This window comes from Mustelus asterias, chromosome 9 (assembly GCF_964213995.1).
Source record: "Mustelus asterias chromosome 9, sMusAst1.hap1.1, whole genome shotgun sequence".
NCBI classification, from domain to species: Eukaryota; Metazoa; Chordata; class Chondrichthyes; order Carcharhiniformes; family Triakidae; genus Mustelus; species Mustelus asterias.
The window spans coordinates 69,742,560-69,758,589 of NC_135809.1; positions in this window are offsets into that span (position 1 = coordinate 69,742,560).

The window sequence follows — 16,030 nt, forward strand, 5'->3', positions numbered from 1 at the left end:
AGCTGTCCTGACCCTAGAAGTATGATTTGCTACTTCAGTAGACATTTCTTCTTTTCGAACCAATTCTGCATCATTCTCCTGTGGTATAGCAGCAAAGACTCAATCATCAGGCAATTCAGATTCAACAAAGTTTTCTGTAGGAGTGTTCACAACGCTAGGGACTAAAGGAGTTGGCACTTCTGGACATAATTCGGAGAAATCATTTTGTGATAACAATAATTGGTTAGCAAAGCTTCACCAAACTAGTTCATCTTTGGTTTGAACCATGTAAGAAATTGGACCTAAAACGATGGCAGGTACCCATTTCTCACTTGTGACAGAATTACATGCTAACACTCAATCTCCTTGTTGAAATGAGCATTGTTTTGCCTTCATTTCTCATCTAGCAAGTTGAGATTATTGTTGGCGCTCTACTATCTCTGAAGTTTCTGGAGGAAATAACAAATAAAACAGTGTTCTCAACTTTCTCTAAGAGTAGTAATGCAGGTGAACTTTGGGTAGTAGTATTTCTATAAGATGGCAACAAACTATTCAAACAATTTGATAATGAACCTTGCTCTCTTGAAGCTTTTAAAGAAGGATTCATACAATCCTTGAAACATTTAGCTAATCCATTGGTTGATGGATGATAAAGTATGGATTTTATATACTGAAAATCATTCACTTTGAGATAATCCTTAAACTCTTGAAGTAAACTCTGAATCATTGTTGTTAACAATCTGTCTGGGTACCAAGTTTGCAAAATAATTCATCAAGCTTTTCAATGGTTTGTCCAGACCTCATGATAACTACTTCTGGCCACCACTTTGAGTGTGCATCAACTATGACCAAGAATATGTAACCCTTAAATAGAGCTGCAAAATTTACATGCAATTGTTGCCTAAGGGTGTAAAGGAGACAACAGTGATGTATTTTTTATTTGTGCACAGGATTGATGCTCTCCCACCTTTTTGTTAATCTGGGCATCCAAACCCGGCCTCAAAAATAACTACCTGCCCTAATTCCTTCATCTAGACTATACCAGGATGTCCTTCATGTAGTTGATCAAGAACTCATTCATGCAGACTTGGAGGAATGATCACTCAGATTTCCCATGGTCAACTCAAGCTTTCCTGCCACATTTCAAATCAGGATGCATACGATGCATTCCAGCTATCATTCCTTTCAATACCACACCCATCACCTTCTCCATCACAGGATTGTTTCTGTATGTCTCTGAACTCGAACAGCTCTCACAGACAAATATTCTACGACAAAAAATAAAGATTATTAGCTAAACAAGTTGTCCACACAGGACAGCATGTGCATTCCCCTGGTCAAGTTGGCTCAATACCCAAAAATCAGGCAGCCACGGTCTCCAAGCCCTTGGTCAGTGAGGCACCACACTTCCTTCCCATGTCGACACTCCAGGGGTTTGCAATCTTGGCAGAAACTCCAAAAACTGTTAGAGTTCTCTTGGGTAACAGCAATCTAAAGGCATACTCAGTCGACTCTTAACACAAACAGCGCTGGGTACCATGCATCCAATGCAAGGTCTTTAATTACTTGTGCATAAGGAGAACTCTCTATGGCCAACATGGAATGCAGTAAGGGGTCTAACAACACCAGGTTAAAGTCCAACAGGTTTATTTGGTAGCAAACGCCACTAGCTTTAGGAGCACTGCTCCTTCGCCAGGTGAGTGGGAGATCTGCTCATACACAGCAAACAGGGCATATAAAGACACAAACTCAATTTACAGAACAATGAAATAATGATTGGAATGCGAATCTTTACAGCTAATCAAGTCTTAAAGGTACAGACAATGTGAATGGAGGGAGCATTAGCACAGGTTAAAGAGATGTGTATTGTCTCCAGACAGGACAGCCAGTGAGACTTTGCAAGTCCAGGCAAGTTGTGGGAGTTACAGCTAGTGTGACATGAACCCAAGATCCCAGTTGAGGCTGTCCTCATGTGTGCGGAACCTGGCTATCAGTCTCTGCTCAACGACTCTGCGCTGTCGTGTGTCGTGAAGGCCGCCTTGGAGAACGCTTACCCAAATATCAGAGGCCGAATGCCTGTGACCGCTGAAGTGCTCCCCAACAGGAAGAGAACAGTCTTGCCTGGTGATTGTCAAGCGGTGTTCATTCATCCATTGTTGTAGCGTCTGCATGGTTTCTCCAATGTACCATGCCTCGGGACATCCTTTCCTGTAGCGTATCAGGTAGACAATGTTGGCCGAGTTGCAAGAGTATGTACCATGTACCTGGTGGATGGTGTTCTCACGTGAGATGATGGCATCCGTGTCGATGATCCAGCATGTCTTGCAACGGTTGCTGTGGCAGGGTTGTGTGGTGTTGTGGTCACTGTTCTCCTGAAGGCTGGGTAGTTTGCTGTGGACAATGGTCTGTTTGAGGTTGTGCGGTTGTTTGAAGGCAAGAAGTGGAGGTGTGGGGATGGCCTTGGCGAGATGTTCGTCTTCATCAATGACATGTTGAAGACTCCGGAGGAGATGTCGTAACTTCTCCGCTCCGAGGAAGTACTGGACAACGAAGGGTACTCTGTCCACCATGTCCCGTGTTTGTCTTCTGAGGAGGACGGTGCGGTTTTTCGCTGTGGCGCGTCGGAACTGTCGATCGATGAGTCGAGCGCCATATCCTGTTCTTATGAGGGCATCTTTCAGCGTCTGGAGGTGTCTGTTGCGATCCTCCTCATCCGAGCAGATCCAGTGTATACGGAGGGCTCGTCCGTAGGGGATGGCTTCTTTAACGTGTTTAAGGTGGAAGCTGGAGAAGTGGAGCATCATGAGGTTATCCATGGGCTTGCTGTACAGTGAGGTGCTGAGGTGACCGTCCTTAATGGAGATGCGTGTGTCCAAGAATGCAACCGATTCCGGAGAGTAGTCCATGGTGAGTCTGATGGTGGGATGGAACTTGTTGATGTCATCATATAGTTGTTTCAGTGATTGTTCGCCATGAGTCCAAAGGAACAAAATGTCATCGATGTATCTAGTGTACAGCATCGGTTGAAGGTCCTGTGCGGTGAAGAAGTCTTGGTTCGAACCTGTGCATGAAGATGTTGGCATATTGAGGTGCGAATTTGGTCCCCATGGCTGTTCCGTGTGTCTGGATGAAGAACTGGTTGTTGAAGGTGAAGACATTGTGGTCCAGGATGAAGCGGATGAGTTGTAAAATTGCATCTGGAAACTGGCAGTTGTTGGCGCTGAGCACTGAGGCAGTTGCAGAAATGCCATCATCATGGGGGGTGTTGGTGTAGAGTGCCGAGACATCCATTGTTACGAGGAGTGCTCCTGGTTCAACTGCTCCATGTGTGCTGAGTTTCTGTAGGAAGTCCGTAGTGTCGCGACAAAAGCTGGGGGTTCTTTGTACAATGGGTTTCAGGATGCCCTCGACATATTGTATCGGGCAGTGGGACCCTGTGCGAGAACCTCTCCGGCTATGTCGAGGGCATCCTGAAACCCATTGTCCACTACGGACTTCCTACAGAAACTCAGCACACATGGAGCAGTTGAACCAGGAGCACTCCTCGTCACAATGGATCTCCCACTCACCTGACGAAGGAACAGCGCTCCGAAAGCTAGTGGCGTTTGCTACCAAATAAACCTGTTGGACTTTAACCTGATGTTGTTAGACTCCTTACTGTGTTTACCCCAGTCCAACGCCGGCATCTCCACGTCACAACATGGAATGGCCAGAGCAGTTCTGAGGTTACAGAAAAACAGCTCAGCAGTTATAGTCAAGTACAGCAAATCAGGAACAAGAGATTTTTTCACATCTTTCATTGACATACATACTCCACCAATCATAGCAAAGCCTTTTGCCCTTTCTTATCCAATAGAAAACCAATCCTTCATTAACATAATATGTCCCCATATCTTGCTATTTGGTAATCGCCATGGTAACTTGTTCTTTGTTTTCATCCTGCTGTCCTAACCTGGAATGCAGTTTTTACGGAACAAGGTTTTAGATATACTCGCTTATCCTGCGTACGTCAGTGTTGGCCTTACTGACGGCCTGACTAAAGGCCGTGTTTGGCTAATAATCATTTTCTATTACTTGATAGATTTTTTTTTGACAATTATAGAACTTCAATTTTCACAATCGTTGTAACCTAATTTCCACAGTGGCATCTGCTCAATAGGTTAAGGTAAGCATGATAATGCATCAGCATTAGAAATCATAGAAACCCTACAATGCAGAAGGAGGTCATTCGGCCCATCGAGTCTGCACCGACCACAATCCCACCCAGGCCCTACACCCACATATTTACCCGCTAATCCCTCTAACCTACGCATCTCAGGATTCTAAGGGGCAATTTTTAACCTGGCCAATCAACCTAACCCGCACATCTTTGGACTGTGGGAGGAAACCGGAGCACCCGGAGGAAACCCACGCAGACACGAGGAGAATGTGCAAACTCCACACAGACAGTGACCCGAGCCAGGAATCGAACCCAGGACCCTTGAGCTGTGAAGCAGCAGTGCTAACCACTGCGCTACCGTGCATGCACTCTAATTGATGATACTTTATAAGAATGTGCAGATAAGGTCAGTGATGATCTTTGCAATTGACTAGCAGCTAACAATGGAATTCCTTTATACAGCCCAAAAGTAGTTAGGGGTTGATGATCAGACAATAATGTGAAATGCCAACCATATAAATAATGATGAAACGCCAAAAATTATACTCAAAGTTTCTTTTTCTAGCCGGGTATAGTTAGATTCAGCACCAGAGTATGCAAATCAAAATTTATTGGTCATTCTTCTCCCAAAGGCATAATATGTGAAACTACTGCCCCTACTCCATAAGGTGAAGTATATCACAAGCAAGCAGTAATGGTAACTTCGAATTAAAATGAACCATAACTTCATACTTCTGCAAAGCATCCTTGTATGCTTTCTCACAGTCTGTTGTTCAGTCCCATGACTGTTTCACACATGGTAAATTATACAATTGTTTCATAATGTAGCTACATTAGAAACCAATTTGCCAGAATCATTTACTTATCTTAGAAAGGATGTGAATTGCAGCACAATCATCGGACGTGGTGCTTCTAAAATAGCTTCCATCTTTTTAGATGCTTTACTATCAATATTGACCCAAATACTGGACTGACTGCTGGAGAAAGTCACACTTTATTTCTTGATATGCAGACTATGTTCTTGAAGACCTACTAATGTTGTTTCTAAGTTATTCAAGTATCCCTGTTCACTGGATCCTGTAATTAGAATATCATTCAGGTAACATTGTACACCAGAGAAACTACTTAAAATCTGATCCATGGATCTTTGGAATGGGGCTGGTGCAGATGTCATTCCATAAGGCAATCTTTTATTACAAAAAAGACCTTTATGAGTAACAATGGTAAGCAATGGTTGAGATTAAGCAACTACATTCATCTGTAAATCTGTTTGTGAAAGATAAATCTTGAAAAATTTGTGCCCACCTGATTACACAGTATACAAATCTTCAATTAAAGAAAGCAGATATTGATCAGCACACAACACAGGATTTATGGTTGTTTTAAAATCACCACATATGAACTAAAACATCTGATTTCATGAGAGGTACAACGGGGGTAGCGCAGTCATTCACTGTAACTGGCTCCAACACACTAGTGTTAACAAAATCATACTAATTTTTCTTCAACCTAGGGACAAATTGCAAATGGCACTGTTTTTGCTTTGAGACATTTGGTTAATTATTAGGCTTTATAGAAACATAGAAACATAGAAACCTACAGCACAAAACAGGCCCTTCGGCCCCACAAGTTGTGCCGAACATATCCCTACCTTTTAGGCCTACATATAACCCTCCATCCTATTAAGTCCCATGTACTCATCCAGGAGTCTCTAAAAGACCCTATTGAGTTCGCCTCCACCACCACTGATGGCAGCCGATTCCACTCACCCACCACCCTCTGTGTGGAAAAACTTCCCCCTAACATTTCCCCTGTACCTACACCCCAGCACCTTAAACCTGTGTCCTCTCATAGCAGCCATTTCCACCCTGGGAAAAAGCCTCTGAGAGTCCACCCGATCTATGCCTCTCAACATCTTATATACCTCTATTAGGTCTCCTCTCATCCTACGTCTCTCCAAGGAGAAAAGACCGAGCTCCCTCAGCCTATCCTCATAAGGCATGCCACTCAATCCAGGCAACATCCTTGTAAATCGCCTCTGCACCCTTTCAACCTTTTCCACATCCTTCCTGTAATGAGGCGACCAGAACTGAGCATAGTACTCCAAGTGGGGTCTGACGAGGGTTTTATATAGCTATTTATCTTGAGTTTTACTTGAACTCTCTTCACTGAGCCATGTGTCTCTTCAAATACAAAGAACAAAGAAAATTACAGCACAGGAACAGACCCTTCAGCCCTCCAAGCCTGCACCGACCATGCTGCCCAACTGAACTAAAACCCCCTACCCTTCTGGGGACCATATCCCTCTATTCCCATCCTACTCATGTATTTGTCAAGATGCCCCTTAAAAGTCACAACCGTATCCGCTTCCACTACTCCCCCGGCAATGAGTTCCAGGCACCCACCACCGTCTGTCTAAAAAATCTGCCTCGTACATCTTCTTCAAACCTTGCCCCTCGCACCTTAAAGCTGTGCCCCCTAGTAATTGACTCTTCCACCCTGGGAAAAAGCTTCTGACTATCTACTCTGTCCATGCCTCTCATAACCTTGTAGACTTCTATCAGGTCGCCCCTCAACCTCCGTCGTTCCAGTGAGAACAAACCAAGTTTCTCCAACCTCTCCTCATAGCTAATGCCCTCCATACCAGGCAACATCCTGGTAAATCTTTTCTGCACCCTCTCTAAAGCCTCCACATCCTTCTGGTAGCGTTGCGACCAGAATTGAACACTATATTCCAAGTGCGACCTAACTATGGTTCTATAAAGCTGCAGCATGACTTGCCAATTTTTAAACTCAGTGCCCCGGCTGATGAAGGCAAGCGTGCCATATGCCTTCTTGACTACCTTCTCCACCTGCATTGACACTTTCAGTGACCTGTGTACCCGTACACCCAGATCCCTTTGCCTATCAATACTATTAAGGGTTCTGCCATTTACTGTATATTTCCCATCTGTATTAGACCTTCCAAAATGCATTACCTCACATTTGTCCGGATTAAACTCCATCTGCCATCTCTCCGCCCAAATCTCCAACCGACCTATATCCTGCTGTATCCTCTGATGGTCCTCATCGCTATCTGCAAATCCACCAACTTTTGTGTCGTCCGCAAACTTACTAATCAAACCAGTTACATTTTCCTCCAAATCATTTATATATATTACAAACAGCAAAGGTCCCAGCACTGATCCCTGAGGAACGCCACTTGTCACAGCCCTCCATTCAGAAATGCACCTTCCACTGCTACCCTCTGTCTTCTTTGACTGAGCCAGTTTTATATCCACCTTGCCAGCTCACCTCTGATCCCATGCGATTTCACCTTCTGCACCAGTCTGCCATGAGGGACCTTGTCAAAGGCCTTACTGAAGTCCATGTAGACAACATCCACTGCCCTACCCACATCAATCATCTTTGTCACTTCCTCGAAAAACTCAATCAGGTTAGTGAGACACGACCTCCACTTCACAAAACCATGTTGCCTCTCACTAATACGTCCACTTATTTCCAAGTGGGAGTAAATCCTGTCTCGAAGAATTCCCTCCAGTAATTTCCCTACCACTGATGTAAGGCTCACCGGCCTGTAATTACCTGGATTATTCTTGCTACCCTTCTTAAACAAAGGAACAACATTGGCTATTCTCCAATCCTCTGGGATCTCCCCTGTAGCCAGTGAGGATACAAAGATTTCTGTCAAGGCCCCAGCAATTTACTCCCTTGCCTCTCTCAGTATTCTGGGGCATATCTCATCAGGCCCTGGGGACTTGTCCACCTTAATGTTTCTCAAAAACCGCAATATCTCCTCCTTTTTGATTTCAACATGACTCAAACTATCTACACATCCTTTCCCAGACTCCTCATCCACCAAGTCCTTCTCTTTGGTGAATACTGATGCAAAGTACTCATTTAATACCTTGCCCATTTCCTCTGGCTCCACGCATAGATTCCCTCCCTTGTCCTTGAGTGGGCCAACCCTCTCCCTGGCTACCGTCTTGCTCTTTGGATTTTCCTTAATCCTGCTGGCCAATGCTTTTTCGTGACCCCTTTTAGCCCTTCTTACTCCTTGCTTAATTTTCTTTCTACTTTCCCCACTGACCGACATTTCGAGCACCAATTATTTGAGAAAATTTATAAAACTCTTATCTTCACTTTTACCTCCTCACTGTGGCCTTTTTTTTTTGGTCAGAGGAGGAGGGACAGAAACACACTAATGTAGTGTTTTGGGCTTACCACTCCTTGACACCAGATCTTCCGCTTCCCACTTCTTGGTACATTGAAGGAAATTGTGTTACTCCTGCTTCAACTTCAGAGATCCAAGAATTCAGATATTTATAAAACTATAGCCCACTGGAGGTAATGGACACTCATTCATTGCTCCATTGTCAATGCACTGTTGACACTTATCACACCTTAAAATGAAGCCTTTTAACTGGGCAAATTTGCATAAATAAATACAGTCTGGTATTTATCAAGGTGCTGTCGACCACTCACGTTGTTTTGTTTCTTAAAGACTTGATTAGTTGTAAGTATTCGCATTCCAACCATTATTCATGTAAATTGAGTTTGTGTCTTTATATGCTGTTTGTGAACAGAATTCCCTCTCACCTGAAGAAGGGGCTTGGAGCTCCGAAAGCTTGTGTGGCTTTTGCTACCAAATAAACCTGTTGGACTTTAACCTGGTGTTGTTAAACTTCTTACTGTGTTTACCCCAGTCCAACGCCGGCATCTCCACATCATGACCAATCTGTTGACAGCACTCCAGTTAAGTTTTATCTTCTCCAACCATGCTGGAAAACTACCACGGACCAAATAGAGAGGCAACCCCACTGTTTGTCCACTCAATTTTACTTTGACCATGATGTAACCATGTAACGGCATGATTTCTTCTGTGTATGTCCTTAAAATCACATCAGCTGGTTTTAAAGGACGATGGTTCAGCTTTTGTTAGTATGTAGTCTAAGGAATTAAAGATAAAGCAGCACCCACAAAGAACAGTACAGCACAGGACCAGGCCCTTCGGCCCTCCAAGCCTGTGCCGATCATGTCGTCCTAGCTAGACCAACCGCTTGTATTCCTCTATTCCCCGTCTGCTCATGTGTCTTAAATGTCACTAAAGTATCTGCCTCAACCATCTCACTTGGCAGTGCACTCCAGGCCCCCACCACCCTCTGCGTAAAACACTTCCCCCAATCAACTCTATTGAAACTTTCCCCCCTTACCTTGAACTTGTGCCCCCTTGTAATTGTCATTTCTACCCTGGGAAAAAGCTTCCAACTGTTTACCCTATCATCACCCCTCAATTTTTTAAACTTCTATTATGTCGCCCCTCAGCCTCCATCTTTCCAGGGAGAACAATCCCAGTTTATTCAATCTCTCCTCATGACTAATACCCTCCATGATGTGGAGATGCCGGAGTTGGACTGGGGTAAACACAGTAAGAAGTTTAACAACACCAGGTTAAAGTCCAACAGGTTTATTTGGTAGCAAAAGCCACACAAGCTTTTGGAGCTCTTAGCCCCTTCTTCAGGTGAGTGGGAATTCTGTTCACAAACAGAGCTTATAAAGACACAGACTCAATTTACATGAATAATGGTTGGAATGCGAATACTTACAACTAATCAAGTCTTTAAGAAACGAAACAATGTGAGTGGAGAGAGCATCAAGACAGGCTAAAAAGATGTGTATTGTCTCCAGACAAGACAGCCAGTGAAACTCTGCAGGTCCACACAACTGTGGGAGTTACAAATAGTGTGACATGAACCCAATATCCCGGTTGAGGCCGTCCTCGTGTGTGCGGAACTTGGCTATCAGTTTCTGCTCAGCGACTCTGCGCTGTCGTGTGTCGCGAAGGCCGCCTTGGAGAACGCTTACTCGAATATCAGAGGCCGAATGCCCGTGACCTGTGGTAGTTTTCACGGGCATTCGTCCTCTGATATTCGAGTAAGCGTTCTCCAAGGCGGCCTTCGCGACACACGACAGCGCAGAGTCGCTGAGCAGTCCAACAGGTTTATTTGGTAGCAAATACCATAAGCTTTCGGAGCAAGTGTCCATCTGACGAAGGAGCAGCGCTCCGAAAGCTTATGGTATCTGCTACCAAATAAACCTGTTGGACTTTAACCTGGTGTTGTGAGACTTCGTACTTTGCTGAATGAATCAAGTTCTGGAGCAAATTGAAAGTTGGTGCAGACTTGATGGGCTGAATGGCCTCTTCTGCACTGTATGATTCTATGACTTCCTATTGTACTGAGAAAAACTGGTACAAACAACTCGTTTGCAATTTTATATCCTTGTACAAAGCACTGAAACCACTCAGCATAAAAACATCAAGATTCATTTTCTTCATTGCAAGGCCCCATGGATCCTAATTAACCCATCATTTCTCTTGCAGGCACTAGGAACTCGAGACTGCTCAGTATATTATTTTTACTGTCTTCCCAGTACTCCTCTTTTCACCCTAGAGATGGTTGACTTAATTTTTTTTCCAAATGACCCAGCCATACAAGAAAGCATCCCTTCTTCTTAAGTATGCCGGATACTGCCTGGAATCTCACCCTTCTCTGATCAGAATAAATTGCCTTTTTAGAACCACAGAGCTTTTCCCATCCTTGGTCTTCCTGCACTGGCACTTCAATCTATAATCCTGTTGTTGCTTCTCCCCAGCTTTCTAATATTCGACACGCAAGGACCCATAATGTTTTTTTCTTAACTAGATGTTCTCAATGAAAGAAAGTCCGGACTCATCGCCAATTTTCTTTTTGTTACTATGTTAGGAATCATGGGTTTTAAACAAAAATTGTGGTTTGCTTATCTACAAGTTCTTGTCTGTACAAAGTAGAATGAAACTAAATATCAGTCTGTGAAACACCCTAATTGTTAGCAAATCATTTGACCATTGCATTAATCATGCAACAACTTAAATATATAACAATATTCTCCTCTTGTTACTACACACGTTATTACAATGTCGCAGTCTCCCCGTTATTACACACCAGTTATTACAGTGTCACACTCTCCATATTACACACCTGTTAAACTTCTTTTTGCAGCCTTTATTTAATTCATTCAATTTTCATCCAATTTGTAATAACCTTTGTTTTGCAACTCTCTTGCGATCCCTCCCAGTCATTCTGAACTTGTTCATTTACACATTTTCCTGATATTCTAAACTTATTGTGCTCCTCTTATTACAGACATCTGGCTATTACAGCTGTTTCATTTCTGACATTGTAATTCTTCTCTTCTTCCCAGTTCTTCATTATTACAACTTTTCTATTGCTGTATTCCTTCCTTTGTTACATTTCTCCCATTACTCCTCATTATTACAGTCCATCTCCTAGTGTCTTATTGATATTGTCTAGTTATCCTTGCATTTCAATATACACTTTATTAAAGCTGCCCCATTTGGGGTTAGAGCAGTGCCTAAAATTTGGCTGTCCAACAACTGGAGATCTTGTGAATGAGCCTTGTATTAATGTAATTGTGTAGTTTAAATGTGGCATTGGACTAGTTATCCTTTATGCCACTTGCACACCAATCTATTCCTGCAATCAAAGCAACCCTCAACTTTACCCAACCTGATTTGACCTAAACTTCCCATGGCACGAAACACCTGACCCAAAACCCATCACAATGCGAGATTTAGCATGGGCTTGATTCCAATGTTGCCAGTTTTGAGATACCGTATGGTATTACAACACTATCAGTATGAACCACCTCTATTTTGGCCAGAAGCTGAAATCAGACACTCAGTGGGTGTTATGTTAATTACACACAATTGTCTGAAAGGATGCAAGTGGAGTTTTGATCCTAAGAACATAAGAACATAAGAAATAGGAGCAGGAGTAGGCCATCTAGCCCCTCGAGCCTGCCCCGCCATTCAATAAGATCATGGCTGATCTGACGTGGATCAGTACCACTTACCCGCCTGATCCCCATAACCCTTAATTCCCTTACCGATCAGGAATCCATCCATCCGCGCTTTAAACATATTCAGCGAGGTAGCCTCCACCACCTCAGTGGGCAGAGAATTCCAGAGATTCACCACCCTCTGGGAGAAGAAGTTCCTCCTCAACTCTGTCTTAAACCGACCCCCCTTTATTTTGAGGCTGTGTCCTCTAGTTTTAACTTCCTTACTAAGTGGAAAGAATCTCTCCGCCTCCACCCTATCCAGCCCCCGCATTATCTTATAAGTCTCCATAAGATCCCCCCTCATCCTTCTAAACTCCAACGAGTACAAACCCAATCTCCTCAGCCTCTCCTCATAATCCAAACCCCTCATCTCCGGTATCAACCTGGTGAACCTTCTCTGCACTCCCTCCAATGCCAATATATCCTTCCTCATATAAGGGGACCAATACTGCACACAGTATTCCAGCTGCGGCCTCACCAATGCCCTGTACAGGTGCATCAAGACATCCCTGCTTTTATATTCTATCCCCTTCGCAATATAGGCCAACATCCCATTTGCCTTCTTGATCACCTGTTGTACCTGCAGACTGGGCTTTTGCGTCTCATGCACAAGGACCCCCAGGTCCCTTTGCACGGTAGCATGTTTTAATTTGTTTCCATTGAGATAGTAATCCCATTTGTTATTATTTCCTCCAAAGTGTATAACCTCGCATTTATCAACGTTATACTCCATTTGCCATATCCTCGCCCACTCACTCAGCCTGTCCAAATCTCTCTGCAGATCTTCTCCGTCCTCCACACGATTCACTTTTCCACTTATCTTTGTGTCGTCTGCAAACTTCGTTACCCTACACTCCGTCCCCTCCTCCAGATCATCTATATAAATGGTAAATAGTTGCGGCCCGAGTACCGATCCCTGCGGCACGCCACTAGTTACCTTCCTCCAACCGGAAAAACACCCATTTATTCCGACTCTTTGCTTCCTGTCGGATAGCCAGTCCCCAATCCACTTTAACACACTACCCCCAACTCCGTGTGCCCTAATCTTCTTCAGTAGCCTTTTATGGGGCACCTTATCAAACGCCTTTTGGAAATCCAAAAACACCGCATCCACCGGTTCTCCTCCATCAACCGCCCTAGTCACATCTTCATAAAAATCCAACATGTTCGTCAAGCACGACTTTCCCCTCATGAATCCATGCTGCGTCTGATTGATCGAATTGCAGAATTGCCATAATTTGTACTTAATTTAAGCTAAATAAAGGCAGAGGAGAAATTCAAAAGCAGCTAGGATAATGTCAGTTTGAGCAGTGTTTTGATTAAAATAAGCAGAGTGGGTAAAATGATATCAGGGAAAGTTGTAAAAATGTCAAAGTTAAGCCACGAAGTTATCACAACAAATTTGATGTTAATAGCCTAGAAATGAATATCCATTACAGAGATGTGGTTACAAAGTGACCAAGGTTGGAAACTACTTTCTCCAGAATACTTAACTGCTGTAGAAGATATTAGTTTGGTAGTACAGACTTGTCTTGCACTCATCTGGACATGACACAAGGATACCAGTATAAGGGGAAAATAAATTAATAAGTGACAGCCATTCATTCACTCATTGCTCAGGATAATGCCTTGACCAATCAAGGTCAGTCAAGGTCAAACTACCAGGTTTAAATTTTAAACAATGCTTGGCAATTAACTATCAGTCACCTGATGCATTCTCCATAGCAACAGCTCTACCAGAGTCTACATGTCAACTAATCAGCACATTTTTCTTATACAGTATAAATTGTTATTTTCCTCCTATATCAGAATTCTTATGAATTGTAAGACAAGTGGAAAATGAAAAGCTTCAGTGTGTCTCTTTCTTTCAGCAATACTCAAATTTCATATAAGAGATGGGCAAAATGGAAAAGGAGGATGTGTGGCCCAATTAATAAGGGATGGGTTGAAGAATGAAGAGAGAAAAGATCTTCACCAGAAACCTCTGACCTCGCCCATGGCTCCAATGCAGCGCAATGCCAAATTCACCATTCTCATTAGCAGCAGGGTGGGTACAGACAAGATCAGAGGATCCCACCCCTTAGCTTTGAAAATCAAGAAATATATTCAATTTGGGTGGAGTTAAGAAACAAGGAGAGGCAGAATACATTGGTGGGAGTTGTTACCTCTATTATTCTCACTGACCCACTCTGCTACTCAGAATAGCTGTAGTTGCAGAGTATAAATCAGGAATTTATAGGCACACATAACAATGATAATATAGCATCAATGAAGGACTTTAATCTTCATATAGATTTGACACACCAAATTTGTAGTAAAAATGTTGTAGATGTGTTCATGGAATATGTACAAGATAGTTTTTGAAATCAGCATTTCAAGGAACCAACAAACTATTTTGATCTAGTATTTTGCAATGAGATAGGGTTCATTAATAGCCTTGCAGGACACCGTGGCATGCAGCTTGATTCAGAGATCAAGGCACAGGGGGCACAGTTTAGTGCTCAGCACACTGAAGATTCTGGTTGAGGAAGTCCAAAAAGGAAGAGGCATCCTGAATTTGTGGGGGACTTGTCCCTCTCTCCTGTAGAAAATGGTACTGCTCTGCCTAGTCTCATCTCCCCCTCACATTTCTCATCCACACCATGGGTGTTGTCTCTCTCTCTCCCCTGCTAGCTTCTATAAGGTGGAATAGCACAGTCCTCACTATTTTAGGTGCAATCTTCAGAGGTATTCCATCACAACGGTTACTCGAGTTTCGGTGAAGGCTCGACAAAATGTTTTCTCAGAAAATGTCCTGATATTTCAGAAATCCAGCACAAGAGAACATGAAATGCTCAAGTATCCCTTTTGGCAGCCACTGAAATCTGCATCACCTGCACTGATATTGCGCTCTTATTCGTCACAATGTGGCTGCAAAATATAGCAAGAGTCAGGACATGAGAATCTTGCCGGCAAGATTTCGTTTTCCGACTCCCTCTGCCTCTCACTGATGATGTAATGTGGTTCCCAACCTTTCATTGAAATAAATTATCTCACTTCGGGGCTTCCTCACTATACATTTCCCCCCCCCCCCCCCCCCCCCCCCACCCGTCTCCCAACATTGGGATCCCCTCGTCTCGATGTGATGTCACATGGGTGCAATTTACAACATGTTTTCAAAAATGGAACTAGGTGGTAGAAAACCCCGGGGGCGGGGGGGCGGGGGGGGGGGGGGGGCACAGATAAGTAGAGGAGAGGGACAGGTTTTGGCAGTAGCCTGGCACTGCCCCCTCTGCAGAGCTCTATTGGGTGGGTCCTCTTATTGGTGGACGGGGGAGGGTTCCCAGTGTCTGTTGGGGAGACGAGGTTTCCCTTATAAGTGTGGGGATGTTCTGTTTTCTCTCTCAGAAACCTGGTCATCCTTTAAAAAGCAACCCCCCAGATGGGGTTGGCCCGGATAAAGCAACTGGATTCCCATCAATGTGAGCTATGCCTGCAGATGATGGATTACCTGGTCAAGAAAGCTGGCGAGCTCCCCACTGGTTTTCCCGCCTCAGCCAGGACTGAAATTCAACCCATCCTCATGCTCACTGGTAATAATCCTCCCAACGGCTGTTCCTGGTACACATTATGTGGAGATGCCGGCGTTGAACTGGGGTAAACACAGTAAGAAGTCTCACAACACCAGGTTAAAGTCCAATAGGTTTATTTGGTAGCAAAAGCTTTCAGAGCACTGCTCCTTCGTCAGGTAAGTGGGAGTTCTGTTTTCTAAATTGAGTTTGTGTCTTTATATGCCCTGTTTGTGAACAGAACTCCCACTTACCTGACGAAGGAGCAGCACTCCAAAGCTAGTGGCTTTTGCTACCAAATAAACCTGTTGGACTTTAACCTGGTGTTGTGAGACTTCTTGCCTAATACACATTCCCATTCCTTTAACAAGGCGTCTCTTGAATTAAACAGGAGGCTCATAACCAATGTTGCAGCTTCAGAACCTATCTTGGCAGGAACTTT